Raw genomic sequence first — 19344 nt, forward strand, 5'->3', positions numbered from 1 at the left:
CTTTGTTGAGTGTGAGTTTAATCTTTCTTAAAAAATATATTGCTCGATCCTAACTTGTTTACTTCACATAAACATTTTATAAAGGTTTGGAAAACTTATATAAGAGTTTAGTCTCACCTATAAGTCTACTTTAAAGCTTTATTTTGTAATAATTTAAGATCCAGAGAGAGGTTTCATAAAATAAAAAAACATCAGGAGAGAGGAAAAAAATAAGTATGTTAAGTTTTATAAGAATCAATTCTAATTTGTTTATATAATATAGACATCCAACAACTTATTTAAAAATATAAAATATATAGGACATAAATAAATTTATATTTCAATAAAATTTTAAGCTTGAGCTTGACTTTTTTTGTAAGTGAGCATGCTTAATATTTTAAAAGATAACTATATAAGATTTTAATACATTATAATAAATTTAATTCTTTATTCAAATAACAGAATTGATACAATAATACCAACAACAAATATTTATTTAATTAGTTTAGACTTAAAAGACTTTTTAGTGGTGATGAATAACCTTTAATAAAATCTTTGAGCTAGTTTATTTTTTAAAAAAGTGTGACTTGACTTGAGTGTAATGTAGGTTAAGTTAATAGTAAAAAACCGATCAAACTTTTCTTAGAGACTAAAAGTGAAAAACATGAATAACAACAACCCATTATACCACTTTTTATATATAATCACATGTCAATCTTTGTTCTCACATCTTATATAATTTTTCAGGCCAAATTTCATTTTCAATTAAACAAAATATTTATTTTTTAATTTAATTTATTTGATTAATGTTCAAATTTCTTATATTAACATTGATGAAATATTTATAAATTATTAACAAAACATTTTTTATGCATTAAATAGATTTTAAATTAAAGAATTAAGAGCGTACACTTTATATTTTTATACAAAATAATAATTAATTAAATTAATATTCTCCTAAATATTTACAATTAAATATTTTAATATTTGACCACCATTTTATTGTACCTGTATAACATATGAAAATATTGACTAATTGCTATTATTGAAATAAGTACCTTGTCGTAACAAAAGAAGAAGAAAGTAAACGTACATATAAACACAATTTTAATAATGATGAATAAAAAAATGTTCTGCTTAGACTAGGTTTCATTAGTTTTATTCAAAAAAAAAATGTTCTGCTTTTTTCTGTAGAGGAGGTTTTCTTGTTCGGTGTCGCCTACAAAACTTACAATGTAGGTCGGCTTTGTTTTTTCGTGGGAGCTCAACCGAAGCTGTGTTTCGACCGACACTGGCGTGTTCTCATTTACTCGGCTAGAAAAACATCAGTCCACCTCGGTAATTTTAATGTCACACATTAAATTTTTATTTTTAATTTTAAGTTATTAAAGAAAATCACCATCATTTCATGAAGAGTAATCGATCAAAGGCACAAGGCTGCGGTCACCTACAGGAATCATTGAATTAACTTTCCAGATTCCTGGTTGAAAGTGTTCATATTGTTTCACACTTTCGATGACGACCTAATCCTATGAAATAGGTGAAAACTTTGTTTTTTTCTAAAGAGAAAATAAAGTCAATTAGGTGAACCCATAGAAGGAAATTACGCAAATCTAAAATAATTCTACTACTTGTGTTGGAAGCAACTATAACTAATCACAATACGTAGTGTTACATGATTTATAGTAATTAAATTGGGATTGGCCTATCTTTTTTAATCCCTTTAATTTTTTGCGTGAAATATCCAGTTTTGTCAAACGTGTGCGATTGCAGAAAGAGAAAGTACACCAAATACCACCCTGATAGGCATAGCCAATATTGAGAAGTCTTCGCCACAAAAGTCAATAATTCAACTTCAATGAATATCGGGTAGAGTTAATAATATAATCCCAGAAAAGAAAAATTAGAGATTAACTCATAAAAACTTGTTTCTGGAAACCTCTTGCATGTCCTTGGTCTTGGATTGAGTAATTGTGTTTGTTGTCCTGCCTATTTTTAAATGGATTACTTGTAAAGAAATTTATGTAAAATAATATCGTACCATGAATGAGTCTAATTGATTTGTCTCAAGTTGTCGGGTAACCTTTGAAATGTTTGATACTTTGAATCATAGATAAAATTTAACCGAGTATATCATCATTTTAGTTATTGAGAGTGGGATGCTGTTTATATTAGTCTCTAAAATGAACAAACTAACCCACCTCAACTCACTTATGGTTAAAATGAGGATTTTTTTTTTTTTAATAATTCTTTTCAATGGCTAATCAAAGTGGGTCAATGTTCTCAATTTCTAAATATATTTAGATAGAGAATAAAGAAAATAGGAAATTAAAAAATTTGAAATCTTAAAAAATTTCTCTTGTTTGTTTAAAAAGTAAAGAGAAGAAAAAAAGAAGATAAAAGTCTATTTTAAGAAGAAGAAAAAATCTTTTTATTTTTTCTTTTTCTTTAACTATTTGATTTTCTTTCATCTCATCTAAAGAAAGGGTTGTACTTATGCTAGTCAATTAGCCAAAAACCTCACTAATATGTTTGTGTGAACATTATGTATGTTTAATACATGGTACAAGTTTGATCAAATTATAAATCACCAATGAATCATATATCTCAATACGAGTGAGCTGAGTTTACCTAAACTAAACCAATTAGTATGGGTTTGAAAACTTATTTGGACCACATTGAACATATATAGGTTTTCCAGATTAGAATGCACAAACGTAAAAGGAATTTTAAAGGTAGATTGAAGTTACTTTAAATTGAACTGGTTTTCGAACACCCTTAATGATGGACATTCAACTACTCACCTCAACCATAACCATTCGCATAAACCTTTGACACCAACATGATTTAGTCGTAGTGTGAGCAACTCACTAACCATTAGGCATTTATCCTCGATATAAGACTCACTTATAGCATGTTTAATTTGAATTATCTACCAAACATACCTTCATGTGCCAGTATATACGCCACAAATTCTCCTTTTCAGGTTTTTTTTACTCTCTATTAGATATTGTTACTTGTTGGTCTAGGCTTATGCATCTAAATCTCTATAAGTAATCATTATAAAGGCCTTGTCGAGGTGGGTCAATGTTCTCAATTTCTAAAATGAGGGCATCCCACTTGTCATTGTGACATTTGGGCTGTAACTAAATGAAACACCCACAATCAATCTTAAAGAGGCTGCGTACGAGAATACAAAGTTGAACAATGCAATTTAGTGCCAAAAAATTCCCATGTGTTAATATATGTGTGGATCGAGTTATCTTAAAAGAGAACATTATACCTTTACAAGATAGGCAAATTCTATGGTGCACAAGTGTGTTAGGTCTGGTACCATGCACAAGTTATTTTAGGTTGTATGATCTGTGGTTTAAAAAAATAGATGGACTCAATGCAAGGCCTTGTCGTGGGGTTAATGTTGCAAGTTATCCTTTTTGTTTTGTTTTGTTTTTTTATTTAAATAACACCCACCTGGATTTAACAAATAAAAAAGACGTATCTTTTCTCTATTCTTCTGGAAAAAAAAAAAGCCAGAGAGAGAAGCATTGTGTTGTTGGATTCCATTTCCGATTGGAATGTGGTATTTTTTGGTTGCTGATACGAACCAATTCGTGATGTTTAGTGTCCAATGTTTTAGTTTTACATCAATTATTTTTATAGCTTTGCGTATGTAACAAAAAACTCAACTCATCCCCACTATCACCACAGTACTCTTCTGCTTTAAAATAAAATCAACATAACAGTGTGCAAAAAAAAGAGAGAAGAAATAGAGAGGAAAAGCACACACAAAAGAAAAAAACATTAGTCACCGGAAAACTCCATAAAACACCACTATGGTGCTTTCCTTCGCCGTGTACAGCAACGACCTATTATTTGTCTCTCCCCTTTCTTCATTTCCTATTATTCGTTGGCACCACCACTAGTGCAACCACCGTGACCAGATTTGTGACCGTTACTACAAGATTTTCGATTTAAAAATGGTGTCCTCCTCGTCTACTCTCACTTCTCCCCGAACGGACACCACCATAGAGGGCAGTGAGTGTGGTTGGCGGTGACAGAGGAGGTCATGGCATGGTGGTGGTGAAAGTTTCCGGCGGCGATGGGCGATGCGGAGGAGAGTGCGGAGGAAAGGGTTGCATTGGAAGGGATATGAAAAATACAGAGAAACTTACGAAACAAAGAGGAGAGAACTTTGCCATAAAAAGAATTATCAATTAAAATAACTATTATCTCATGCTTTGTTTGCATGGTACAACCACAAGATACTATTTTATTGTTATATCCAAGGGTTTGAAAAACTTGTGCATGGTACCAAACCTAACGAATTTGTGCACGGTAGGACTCGCCTACAAGATAAAGAATACATAACTAAAATAATTGATTATATTTTGCAGGTATATTTCAATATTAACTCACTTCAGTGGCTTGCACCTACATTTTCTGATTAATACTAATTTTAATCCCACTTCAAAAAAAAATCATTTGTTTTACATAAATTATTTCCAAAATAATTTAATTAGTGATGCATTTGTTGGAGTTTTAATAAACTATATAAAATATCAAATGAGTACCAAACACATTACCTTAAATTATCGAGATGAGGGTTTAAACAATACCTGGATCGATTGAGCTTAATCAAACAAATGCAAAAAAAAAAGGCAATGATTACGAATAATTGATTTAACGATCTTCATTTATCAAATCACTTTATTCATTACGGAACCGTCATTTTCTCTTTAAATGAGAAAAGGAGACATTATTTCTTGATTTAATGTGTTGGGGGCCATAACCGTACCTTACGTTTTAAACCTATTATGATTTTCATTATCTCCTGATAGATCAAACCGGTTTCTACTCATTAAGCTCATATCAATTTTTTGTTAGCAGTCTAATGGACTCACTAAATTAGATAACTTATATTAAGCTCACTAAATGTAAATAATTAATATAAATGTTATAATATAATATGTAGCTCATATTAATTAATGAGGAATTATAAAATTCATAATAATCTCCTACTTGGATTTCATATTAACCTTAGATATTTATATTACAAAATTCTTTAGGAGTGCAACCGTATGTTATTTCCTTTCAGACTCCTCTCTAAAAATCTTATCCATCTCATATAACAACAAGAAACCATTGGGGTTTTCATCACAACCTAATGTGACTAAGCCATAATGATCACCATTGTCACTCACCTGATGACATAAATCAAATATGGATAAGCGACAAAAATTATATGCAATGTGATCTTAATCATATTTATTTTCAACTAGTTCAAACTATATTCTTCATAGAGATCGATCCAAATGCAAATAAATATTGCACACAGAACAAGCTCAAAATATAATGATAAACATCAACTTTATTTTTGTAGAAAATCCAAACAATACAAATAACTAGAAAACATAGAATATAGAACATAAATGAGACTCCAACTAAGATACTATAAGAAATTATACCCATATGAGCAATGTGCTCATGAAAAACATTAGATACCAAACCTTAAATAAGTGGATTACCTAGCATGAGATCAGTCTCTATATGCTTTATGGAAATTCTGAACTCTTTCCTTAACAACCAGAAACATGATGTTAATAATTTTGATTTGGTTATAGTCCTATTATTGTTGGAGTATTGAACTACTAAATTATTATCACAATAAATCCTCAATGATCTTTCAATGTCATCGACCACACTCAAGCAATGACAAAGTTTCATGACCATATCCCATGGTTGGATGCCTCAAAACAAGCAATAAACTTTGCAGTCATGGTTGAATAAGTTACGAGAGCCTGTTTAGCAGACTACTAAGAGATAGCTCTTTTAGGCAACATATATATGTATCTAGATGTGGAGAGTTTGGTGTCATGACATCTAGCAAAATTAGAGTCTGAGTATCTAATGATATTTAAATTATTAGACTTCTGATAAGTGAGCGTGTACCTTTTTGTTCTCTTCAAGAAATGCATCACGCATGTTACTATCTTCTAGTGCTACATTCTAGGATCACTCAAGTATTTGTCCAGAACTCCTATCACAAATGCTATGTCGGGACAGGTACAAAATTGAGCGTACATTAGACTTCCCACGACTGACGAATAAGAAATCTTTTGCATTTCAGTTTTTTCAAGGTCATTATTAGGGCATTGTTTGAGACTGAATTTCTTTCTTTTAGCTATTGGGATATCTCCTAGTTTATTATCTTTCATGTTGAATCTATCTACTAAAACCTTATTGATATAGCTCTCTTGTGACAACCTTAGGATATCTTAAAAACAATCTCTTAATATCTTAATACCTAACAAAAATAGGCTTCCCCAAGATCTTTCATTTTGAAATTTTTCGTTAAAAATCTAGTGGTATCATGTAAGGGGAGCTTTTTTCGTTCTACCATGATTTTGGCTATATAATATTCGGTGTTGCTTTAAGAATCACAAAATATCACAAGGTTACATCAAGGGTTGTACGTGATGCAAGAGTCTATGTGAAAACATCTTATGCGATTAGGTTTTAGGTTTATGACCTCCTTTATGTACAAGTCTATGTGTAGGGGTGTGGCACATTAGCATTTGTACCTTAGCTTAGTCCAAGTCTATGTGTAGGGGTGCGGCACATTAATATTTGTACCTTAGCTTAGTCCAACACTGGCATCTAGGATGTATGTGCCACCACATAATACGTAAAAGGATATGGGAATATTATACTCATGTAATATTGTGTTTGTGGGTGACTAGGCTGATTTGTAAATCATGTACTTTTTCCTGGTCTAAAGGAGTTTCAATTAATATATATTATCATGTATTTTCTTCATCTACTCTTCTTCCTTGCCACTTTTGATAGATTAATGATGAATTTCATAAGGCTTAAGTTAATTTGCATAGGTTCATATAAATAATTTTATACGCAATTACAAAAATAAAAAATAACTTTAGTGCATTGCTTAATTTGTTATTTTCTGTTTGGAGAGAAAGTTTGATCAACAAATATATTATTATAATAGATATTTATAATATTTTTATAATTATTTATTTTATATCATATGTTTCTCTATCTTCTCATTTTATATTATGAGATTTTTTTACACATGCACTAGAGACTTTTATTGCATAAGAAAACAAGAAAAAGTTAAATAAATAAAGAGAATTTATTCAATAAATAAAAGAAGAAAATATTATCCACGTATTATATATAAACGCATAATGTGTTATAAATTTATCAAATATTTTAAACATAAAATATTTTTAATTTTTTTATTTAACTCTCATTAGTTTTGTTTAAGTTTTCAACATATTACTTTTATATATACATTTTATGATTTTTAGTTTGCAGATATTTTAAATATTTGAAAAATAAAAATAGTCTTTAAAAGAAAATTTACTTGATAAAGTACTATTTTCCATGTTTAAAATTCAGATGATTTATATAAAATTATCACTTTCTTTAAAATATGCAATGTTACCGGTGTTTAAAATATTTAACTTTAAAATTTTATTTTATTTTTATGAAGATAATTTTTTTTATCTTAAATATAAAGATAAAATGAGCCTAAAAAAGTATATCTATCCTCATAGCCCATATAACAACTTTGAATAACATATTTATTTTTTTCAAATATAAACTTCTAAAAAAATTGAATTATTTTGTAAATATTCATTTTCTCTTTAGATATAATTATTTATATTACTTATTTATATGAATTAATTATATTTTTTAGTATTGAATTATTTAATTTGTATTTTTAATTTTTTACTTAAATTAGAAAAAATATACACAAAACATGTATAGTAAATCAATAAATAGAAAATAAGCGTATATACTATATATAAATGGGCCATTAATATCTTTATTTAGTTTTATTTAACTTTGATTTTTTTTTACAATCAATGTATTACTTTTTTTATTTTATCATTTTAATTTGTTGATATAATTTTAAGTATTTTAAATTAAACCACAAAATATGTGGATCAACTGCAAATTTGGTTTAATATGTAGTCTCAACTCAAATTTGAATCTTGCTTGCTAAGGCAGAATTTTATTGTTGATATTGGTCCTATAAGGACCGAGCAAGATATCCCGTAAAAAATACATGTGATATCTATTAAAAAAAAATCTAATTAATTCACATCCACATTATTATTATTATCATACAAATTTAAATATAAAATAGTATTATATCAAAGTAATTAACTAAATATAAAAGTATTGTTTTTGGATTTTTTTTGTTTCATTTTCTATCATGTTAATTATTTCAAAATTTAAATATATAAGTAAATTTCTTTTATTGTTTGATTTCCATCAAAACGTTTGATTTTCTATCAATTTAAAAAAACAAAAAAAAAACAAGTAGACTTTTCAAATTACTTAGTTATAGCATAAATGATTGGTTCTATCTGATATATTATATTATTTATTTTTTAAAAAAAATAATTATACACATTAATCTTTTTTAAACATATATACAAACAACAAACTTGACCCTGCACATACACACATGATCGACTAGTTATGTATAAAAAAAAAATTCCTCAAAATAGATTAGGGTTCATATAATTAAAAAGATTTAAGTATAATAGAAATTAAAAAAACTTTAAATCCTAATAATCTAGCAATAATGATGATTCTGATTTTACTTGATGAAATTTTAACAAATTATATAAAATATAAAATGAACACACATTATGTTAAATTATTGAGAAAATAATCTAAAAGATATATGAATTCATAGATCTTAATTAAACAAACGCAATAAAATCTTGACAATGATCATGAATTAATAATTGATTTAATAATATTTTTTAACTAAATTATTTTATTCCTTACACAGTCATTATTTATTCTTCGGATGGAAGAGGATAATTTTTTTTCTTAACTTAGAGTGTTTGGAACCATAAATTTCAAGTTTTAATTAAATTTATTAGAGTTATCATTATCTTTTAATAAAATAAATCGATTTTTACTCATTAAATCTATATCAATTTTTTATTAATAATCTAATAAGTTGACTAAATTATATTTATATTGAATCCACTAAATATAAATAACTAATATAAATATTATAATATAATATGTAACACCTATTAATAATTATAAAATTTAGTAACAGTGTTTGTAGCCAACTACTACTTAACTAGGGTTTCGAGATTTAATTATTTTATACCTATATCTATCGACGTGGAAAAAGTGGCGGGTGCATAATTGATATTTGGCAGTTGGCACATGAAAGCACAAAAGTCAAATTTCTATCCAAGAAAATATCATGAAGAAGATACTTCTCTTTGATAAATATCCAAAGTTTTTTTTTTTTAAGAAAACAAATATCCAACTGTTGCATCAAGTTAGGTTTCGACTTAATTAATTAGCCATTCAGATTTGCTAGGGATAAAGAGATTCACCATATAAACCACGGTTTTTTAAACTCTGAATTGCTATCAACTTGCCAAGTGTATATTAAGAAAAAGAAATGTCGATCGGGTCCAGATAGGTTTTATATATAAATAAACTAGTTTTTTTATCCGATCGATTCATCTAGTTTAAAATTTAAATTAAACTAGGTTTCATATAGGTCTATATAGTTAAGTAAAATGTTTTCAAATTTAACGTGAATAAAAATAATAACATAAAAATGTATAATATGTTATAATAATAAAGTGTAAAATAGTTTTACATTTTTATTCAATTAAAAATCACAATTTATGTTATTTTTAAGATAATTTTATAAAAACATATTAACTTTTGACAAATTTTATAACTTTTACGATAACTAGCTATCTTAGGAGTTGTTTCAATTATAATTTCTGGTTGATACAATGTAAAGATAGTATGCAACTTTTTTTTAAAAAAAGACCAGTATATAATTATTAATTTCCTATAAAAAAGTTAATGACTTTTTAAATTTTATACTTGTTTACAAAGAATAATAACTTCTAAAGTTTCTTTATATTATATATTTTGGTCTGTCATAAAAAATATAAATAAAATATTTAGTATTTACACATTGCAAAATTTATAGTAAATGAGATGTCATCCATCTCAATAAATTGATCTTTATACATAAAACAACTTCAAAAAGGATAATTCTTTACAAATAATTTATAATACACTATTAATAATATATATAGGCCCACATATTAAATACACACCTATATGATGTACAATAAAAATTATAACTGGACTTCTACACTAGTACGTACTTCAGCAAAAAGAATTAAATTATATGCTATTGGTTGCCATCACATAATACTTACAATAAACCTGCTCATAGCCGGCTGATCCAGAGAATTCAATATTCCTCATATGAATATCCAATTAAAAGCTAGCTGATAAAAAAAAAAAAACAAATTATATGCAATTGAATGCATGGATTAATGTTCTTTATTCTTAGTACCAATATTTTTTTAATAAACTTAGTTAAAGACTTCTTATTTGACACCTAACTAATTTTTTTTCATCAGAATAATTCATTTGAAGATAAAATGATATCTCCAATTATAACTTTATATGTAAGTTAGGAATAGAAGAATCTCAAACCTTGATTAAGGAATCTAAGTGAATCACTTGTGTTAATAACTTTTAGTTCTAAGTACCAATATTTCCACAAGAAATGAAAAATAGTTTTAAATTATCTTATTTGCAAAGTTTCTGGTTCCCCCATCGGTTACAAGTCACAATTAGACTGATGGCACATTTGAATTTCACAACAAAGAAGTGCTTCTAAATGTGCTCATTAATTTCAAACTCGAATGCAACCAAATACATGCAACTGTCTCCAATTTCGTTCATATGATTGTGTTATATACTCCTTATATTCAAATTTCGTATACTGAATATGGTGGTCCCTTGCAACAGTCACCATTAAAAAGCAATGGTTACATGTCACAAAGTAAATAGGTTTCTATTCGCATTTCCATCATAAGCCAAGAAAAATAAGTGGATAACACGAATACGAAATCGAAAAGATTCGTGGATGGGCCTGGTTTGTATCATGGCTCAACAAAGCCCAGCTGCCATCCCAAATGGAATGTTATTTTAGGATTTATAGAATAGATTTTGATGGACACAAAAAGTAAAAGAATTAATTTTGAATTAGTTTAATTTTAAAACATTTTTGTTATGACAAAAACGAGCTTTTTTGTTTGAGTCGAATAAAATAATTATGGATAACAAAAAAAATTCTTTAAGTATTTAATACAATTATATATTTAAATCTTAAACTTAAAATTATTGGTTAATTTAAAACAACTTTGATAAAAAATTCTTCTAAATCTTGAAATTTTTTTTTTTATGGTGTGAGTTCGAATACCTCAACAAAGGAAATTAAGTTTACTCGAGTCTAAATTTTGATAAAAGTGAATGCAATAATACACAATGTGGCATGATGAGGCATCACAATAGGGGGCATAAAGGTTGAACCTCCACCTCTATTGATCTTTATGCCATACACACATCCGAATTCATTGAAAGACAAAGGATGAACAAGACTTGGGGGTACTCACAAACGTTACCTTCACAGTAAATATGAGAAATTCTAAAATTTCTAGTAAATAAAGAGATAAAATAGTTTAACGATTGATTCTATGCAGAGGCCAAGGAATCAACTGAGAATCATCCACAACTTTAACCAGCAAGAGCTAGAATAAGTTTCCAGCCACAAGTGAGACCAATTATTATCCAACTTTAAAATAACTCACTCTAAGTAACTAAACAACATGGTGAGAAATAAAAGTGGATTGATAAATGATCAAATCAAACATTCGTCAATATAATACTCACATTTAAAATATTTAAATGAGTATTTGAAAACTCATTAGAGAATAAGAAATAATGCCTATCATATAAAAATTATAACTACTAACTTTGCAGTAAATGTAGATAATCACATATGAGATCTGCACCCATACATACTATAAGTTTATGCAATTGAAACAATTTATTTAAATTTTAAATTATTTTATTCAATAAAATGCTCAATTATAATCAATAAAAGAGATAGCCCAGCCAAAACTAAACATCAGTATCAAAGAGGATTCAATAAAAGAGATAGCCCAGCCAAAATTAACATCATTATCAAAGAGGATGCAACTCAGAAAAAAAAAAATCAAAAATTGATTTAGGTCATTTCCTTCTGGTCATATTTTTTTTTCTTCTTTTTTATCAACATGGCCCAACGTTGCCTAGCTGTTAGATTTAGATAGCGAGGACCACATAGTTTTCCATCCTCTCTCTATCCATTGATTTAAATGCTGGGTTTGAAAATTAAGAATGGCCCCAATTACGATGCCAATGAACAAAGATGTATCTGAACTTAGGAACACCACAGAAAATGCACTTGAGGAAGTTTATATTGGGAATTATTTTCATATTGTACACAAATTTTAATATAAAAATTATAATTAAAATAAGTAAAAAAAAAACTATGTAATATAAAAAATTTGATATCATCATTCAATCACAACTCATAATATAAGTTTGTTAACTTTTATAAATAATGTTAAAAATTATATTAATTATGATTTGTAATTAAATAATAATATAAAATAATTTTATATTGTTAGATTAAATTCAATTAAAATTAATTTAGATATATATTTCGGTCACATTAAAAAATTTAAAATTATTTTTATTTAAAACAAAAGAAGCTAAGAGGATAGGAGCAGCATCAGTCAACTCTCCAGTGACCTTTGGGACTCGAAATGATCATTAATGGGATGATACTTAATATCAGTCCATTTTGAATTATGCCGTTTACTTAAATATTTTTTAATAGTACTAGAAATTTAAGGACGGCTTGTTTGTTTCTTTTCTTTCTAGAAAATACTTCAAGTTTTTTGTTTTAAAATATTAAAAACTAAAAAAAAATTAATAAAGATAATTAGTGATAAGTAATCTTCAAAATAAACACCTATTTTTTGTGAACATTTCTAGTTAAGGGTGAATGATTAATCTCTCAAAATACTAAATTTATTTTAAAAGTTAATCTTTAGTAACAAATATTTTTATATACTATTTTTAGTTTTTAAAACAAGAAAAACATAACAACTCATCTTTTTTTTAATCTCATTAAAAAGAATTCTTCTACAATATTCTCATAACCATTGCTCACGTCTTTTTCTTTGAACATTCTCGTGCCTAATATCATTTCCTCTTTAACATTTTCAAGCCCCATGAGGCTTTCTCTTCCTCACCATGTCTTGAAGAATTTCAACATTCTTCGTAACTTCGCTTGCATGTATCCTTGGTGGTGAGCATAAAAGAAAAAGTTGTTGCTCAAATGGAGAGCCCATTTCAAATCCATTAACCAAGTAAAAGATCTAGAAAAGTGAAATTATTGTCCATTAGTTACCAACAAAAGCTGGGTGAAATCAAAAGCAAGATTTAAAGATGAATTTTTTTTATCAATATGATATGTCATGATAGACAAATAATCTTATCTCTATAACATGTGATCAAAGTTTGATTATCAATTCATGCATATATAAAAATATCTATTGGAAGAAATAAACTTTATTTAAAAAATCCTATTACCTTTTGGCATAGAAAAAATTATAAGATATCCCTACCCTACATAGAAGATTTTGACGAAATAAATAAAATTGCTACAAAAGCAACACCTATTCAAATTAACAAATTGTACCTAGACTTTTTTTCTTGGTATAGAAGTATTTTTTATTGGAAGTAATTTTATTGAAGGTAAGATCACTATGTGTGTACGACTAAGTTTTTCCTTGGAGTATTAAAGATAATTGTATACTAAAGACTCAAGCTCGATATTTTTTATTAGGTTAGAATAATCTTATGTTTAGTTGATTGACATACTTGGTGATAATTATGGAATGTAATCAAATAAAATATTATATAATGACACATACATGTTACCTAAACCATGTAATTTGACATGTGTACTCCAAACCTTGAAAGGCACCATAGACTCCACACATGTCATCTAAATTGTTATTGAATTCATAAATTTATTAATAATGATTTAAATTCAAATGTATATAGCAAAACATAATTATTTAAAACTCATTAATTATAAAAGTACGTTTGATTACAAAAATTATAATGATCATAATAATAATTTGTAACACAATCAAATATTTATGAAACACTACATATATAAAAACATGTGTTATATGAACCAACTGTACTTAGAAAATTGAAAAAAAATCAATTAAGAATATTTAGAAAGAGGATAATTAATCTTAACGGATCCCCATTGAGTTGTACCAAAATTAGTCAATAATTATAAACCTTTAAATAAGTATTAAAGTTGATAAAATATTCGGTACCAATAATATATTGAAGTACTTTTGAACAATATGTATGGAATATGATGCCACATATACTTAAAAGTGCTCCTAGTGAATTCTTAAATATTATAAATGAATGGCACACTTAATCAATATATGAAATTCACCCTAGTATTTCTCGATGCTATACTTGTTTTTCTGAAAAGTAATGAGTCGACATACTATAATTAATCACCCTGAATAAATTTAGAGATACTGAGAGAAAATGGTTTAACAGTATAAAAAAATGAAAATCTTTTAAACCAAGGTAATAAGATTTTAGGATATAAAGTCTATATAAATGAACCATAGTCCCCATCCAAGGAACAATAAAGTTTGCTGAAAATTTTCTCAATGAAAATTAAGGATAAAGATACAATTGCAAAGGTTTTTAGACTGGGTAAATTATATGGCAAAATTCATTCCCAATATTGGAATTATCTGTTCACCATTATATATACAAAAGACATAGAAACAATATTGTTAAGAATAGTGTCAAGAAACTCTAGATCTCTTGCTTAGGAATCTGATCTAGAAGCCTCGTTATTTTTAAATAAAGATAAAATAAAATCTCTTTGAATATGTACTATAATATTCATTGAAAACTAAAGATTTATAGTTTTGAATATGTATATATATTTCCTAACCCCAACTCTCCTCGTGAGGTAAATATAACACTGACTTAATATAAGATAGGCAATAGCTGGGATAAGTCATTTTCTATCAGCAGTGAATCAAATAACTAAATAAAATAAGATAAGACTAACTTAATTACCTAACAGACTCTTACTCATTATTGACCTGATTAGTATACAGTTTTAAATATAATCAGTTATGTCATTTTAAAGTTAAGAGGCCTTAGAGATTCTAGGATTTAATATCTTGCTTTACTTAGTTAACTGATTTAGATAATAGACTTACTTCATTGGTTTTGATTAAAACCAATAAAATAGGTTATACCTTTGACATACTTTCTATATTGATTGTTTCTAAATATAAAATGTAATTTCGATATCAATTTTAAAATTAATGTTGAAAATTTTTCACTTTCAACATAGACTGAAAATTAATATTAAAAATCTTTTTTAAACCATGTGGAAAGTTTTTTTTTTTTTTTGTAGTGGTTTATGCCAAAACCTACCCCTGAACTTAAATCCATATTGCATACATCCCTTTATTGCATCTGTACAATGTGACTATAGAAAGTAATTTTAAACCAACTTGTTTTTTTGCCATATTCTCATTCTTTTCTTTTGTTCTAAAAACTATATAAGTATAAAGAGAGGCACAAAAATTAGGAGCCACACATTTCTTTGTAAGAAAATCTGCCTATAACTTGCTAGTTGGGTTGAGAGCCTTGATTGTGTGTTTTCAGTCAAATAAAGGAAAGAAGAAAATTATCTAACTTTGAACTCATTCGAACACAGTGTCCTACACTATGAGACACACCAACCCCACCCAATACGTACTTTTCTGTCTTAATGTTTTAATACATTCTTTGGATATAAGCCTAATTCAAGGCATTGAACTGTTACCATTCTTTGTACCAATGAGATCAATCCAGAAGCCGCTTCTCAGAGGAGTTAACTTCTTATCTTAATGCAACAACCTGTATACACTAATAATTTTCTTTCAGACAATGCAATTCAATACGCGTATGTTGTAAAGTATCTACAAATGTCACTATATGTAGTTACTATACTTAATGCAAAGTAGAGAAAGGGTGTTGGTGGCCGGTGTCCACACAATCAATGCGAGTTTGACCAGCAAAATAGCGTGGTGCCTTTGGAGTTAAAATTTGGGTCGATGTCAGTGATTTTGTCCACAAGAAGACCCACCCTCTACTTGGAACTTAGAAGAAGGGCAGGGACCGTTGAGGATGAGGACCAAGCTAATTTCTTCCTAGTCTAAGGCACTAGGCACCCCACAATTTTACATTGCCCGGTTTCCACGTGAAAAACTTCACTCATTTCACATCATTTGTCCCTTCACCTCTTTGCAATCTGCATCCCAAGGTGGGCTGTTTGCAACATGTTGTTGTAATCAAATAAAACAGTAAGAAAGAAAAAAGCAGATTTATGTCATTCTTATAGTGACAAATCATTGAAAATAAAACTGAAATAATCATTTTTATATAGTTGTGTTTTATTTCATTGGAGTATTAATATAAAATATTTACTGATGATTAATATTTATTAAAAAAATTGATTAAGTTTTTCTCTTCATTAATTACATTTTGTTCATCATCTTTCAAATTTAAATTTAATCTTTACTTAAAGATAGAGATTGAATTCAATAAAACTCGATTTTGTTTGTTATATAGTTGTGTTTATTATCTTTGTTTTTCTCCAACTTTATTTACAATTATTATGTTATAGTATGATAGATATATCCACTTAGTTACATCATTCGCCTCTTTACCAATTATTTAGCTTTCAGTAAGTCTTGTAAGTATCATATCCCTACCCTATTAATTACATCATGTTTTTAAACTTTGCTGGCTCTTGCGTGTTTTGAACTCAGAATTCCAGCGTTTATTTTATTTAATATTGTGTTTGGTAACTGGTTCTATTTGTTTTAGGAAAATAATCAGTTGTTTTTGTTCATCAGTTTTTTTTTTTTACTTTGTTTAGAGAAATAAAAAATATTTCTTAAAAACAACTTATTACAAAAATGGAACAACTCCACGTTGCCGCGCACACTCGAATCTTCAACATACATATGCTTGTTTGATTTTGTTTCAAGGCAAGCAGTGGAAATTTGGGTCCCCTACATTTGACCATGATTTGGGATCCATGAAAAAAAGAAACTGCAGCGAGAAAAATGTAAATAAACATACTTCTATAATAGTCTAGCATATAATGATACAAGTTCACAGTAGTAGATCACTATATTTTAAAAACTTCTAGTTTTGGGTCTTTAACTTTGTTAACTCAATTTAAGCCAGCAGATATTTTTTATGGACATCTGAGTTGTTTCTCGTGTACACTAAAACGTGGAACTTTCTATTTGAGATCAAAATATCTTTGTGTACTATTTTGTTGCTATTGTTAATAGTTATACTCTATACAATTAATGTTGAACTCCATGTTGTATGAGCCTACCTTACTTGCTCTCATAAACTCAACACATTAACAATTTCTAGCTCTCAATATCGTCTCTACTACCAATTTTTATATTAGTAAAACGTGAGATAAAACGAGTGATGTAATAGAAAAAAAATATATAAAAATATCTTATATAAATAATATAACTCATTTTATTATATGCTAATTTTTTTTTAGTCTGGGCACGAGAATTTCCCCATGACTAGTTGTCTTTTCTACTTTTCTCAGTCATTTGAACAATGATAGGTACCTTCACTGTGCGAATGGGATTATCATGTGCACGGGTTCCTGATCTTATGTACCCGCCGAGCATAGCTCAATGTAGGGTAGGGATCAACCATTGTGAACAAATGCACTTGCACAATTAGTAATGTTTGGTGGAAGCTGATGTCCCATCAACACCTTGAGAATTAGAGAGAGAGGTGATACATATAGATATTAATGTATTATATAATGTGACATAAAAAAAAAAAGAGATAAAGAAAAATTATGATAGTTATTTAGGTATTCAAAAAGTGTGGATTATATATATATATATATATATATATATATATATATATATATATATATATATATATATATATATATATATATATATATATATTATTACTTTTTATAAAAATGATTTATATACACTCAATAACTTATTTGATATTTAGTGAAAAAAGAAAAAAAAAATAAATACAATATACAGGTGATATGATATAATAGAAGGAAAAAATTAAAGAAAAATTATGAGTGTTAATTCTATGAATTCTATGCTTTAATCTTGCATGTGTTTCAGTTTTGGGGGAAAAGCTAATTAATTTCAAATATATATTCTTATATATTTCTAACATTATTCATGTCTTAGATATCTAAGCTTTTTTTCAACTATGTGATGGCTTATTGCTTATATAAATAATATTTTTTTACTATTGTTTCCTTAAAAAAGTATTTTTCAGGATAAGAATCAACAAAAAATGAAAAAATTAAATTATTAAGCACCCATTTCAATAACTTCAACATTAAAGTAATTTTTTTTGTTGAATTCATAAATATATCTAACATTTATAAGATTCACAAATTTAAGACAAATAATGTACTTAAATAACTATTTAAATACTATAATTTGAAATAATATAAAAATTGTGACATATCTTCCGTGGGTATTAAATATATCATCACTATCCTCTCAAAAAAAAAATATCATCACTAGATTGTGGTGGCTTTGTTGATAAATCTACTTAGATTGATCATAATTTATTTCGTTCTTTTGTTTATTTTTTATTTTAAAATAGTATTGAATATATGTGAATATTATAGTATATAAAACATATGAGAAAAATGTTATGTATTAATAATGTAAAATAACTACCTTAAATGTCATATCAACAATAATTTATAATTGAATGACTAAATAAACTATTTTATATTGTTAATATATGATCATTAAATTTAATATATATATATATATATATATATATATATATAATATTTGTATGATAAATTTGTACAATTTTTTAAAATATATTTATAAAATAAATATCCTTAAAACATTAGTTAAGAAGTTAACATTAATTTTTTTTATTGTCATTTACAATGCACGTGAAAGAAAATTATTAAACATTTCAATTATTAATTTCTTATTTTATATTTTTTATAACTATGTGTATTTTTTGCAATATATATAGAGAAATTAAAAATAAATTATGTGACAGAAATGATAAAAAAAAAATATTATTGATTTAATTGTATAATTTACTACTCTATTATCATTATTTTGTAAATCTATCATCTAAGTTTTTTTTGTATCTTATTATCATAATTTTCAATACACAAAATTTAGTAAATACAATTGTGAAATGCACAAAAAAAATTAGGGAATATTTTTATAAAATGATGATAGTTGAGGAATAAAATATACAAATAAGTTAATTTTATACAAATAATATATCTCAAAACATTATCTTCCCAATCGGGCCTAC

The sequence above is a fragment of the Glycine max genome, chromosome 18 (assembly GCF_000004515.6).
Source record: "Glycine max cultivar Williams 82 chromosome 18, Glycine_max_v4.0, whole genome shotgun sequence".
NCBI classification, from domain to species: Eukaryota; Viridiplantae; Streptophyta; class Magnoliopsida; order Fabales; family Fabaceae; genus Glycine; species Glycine max.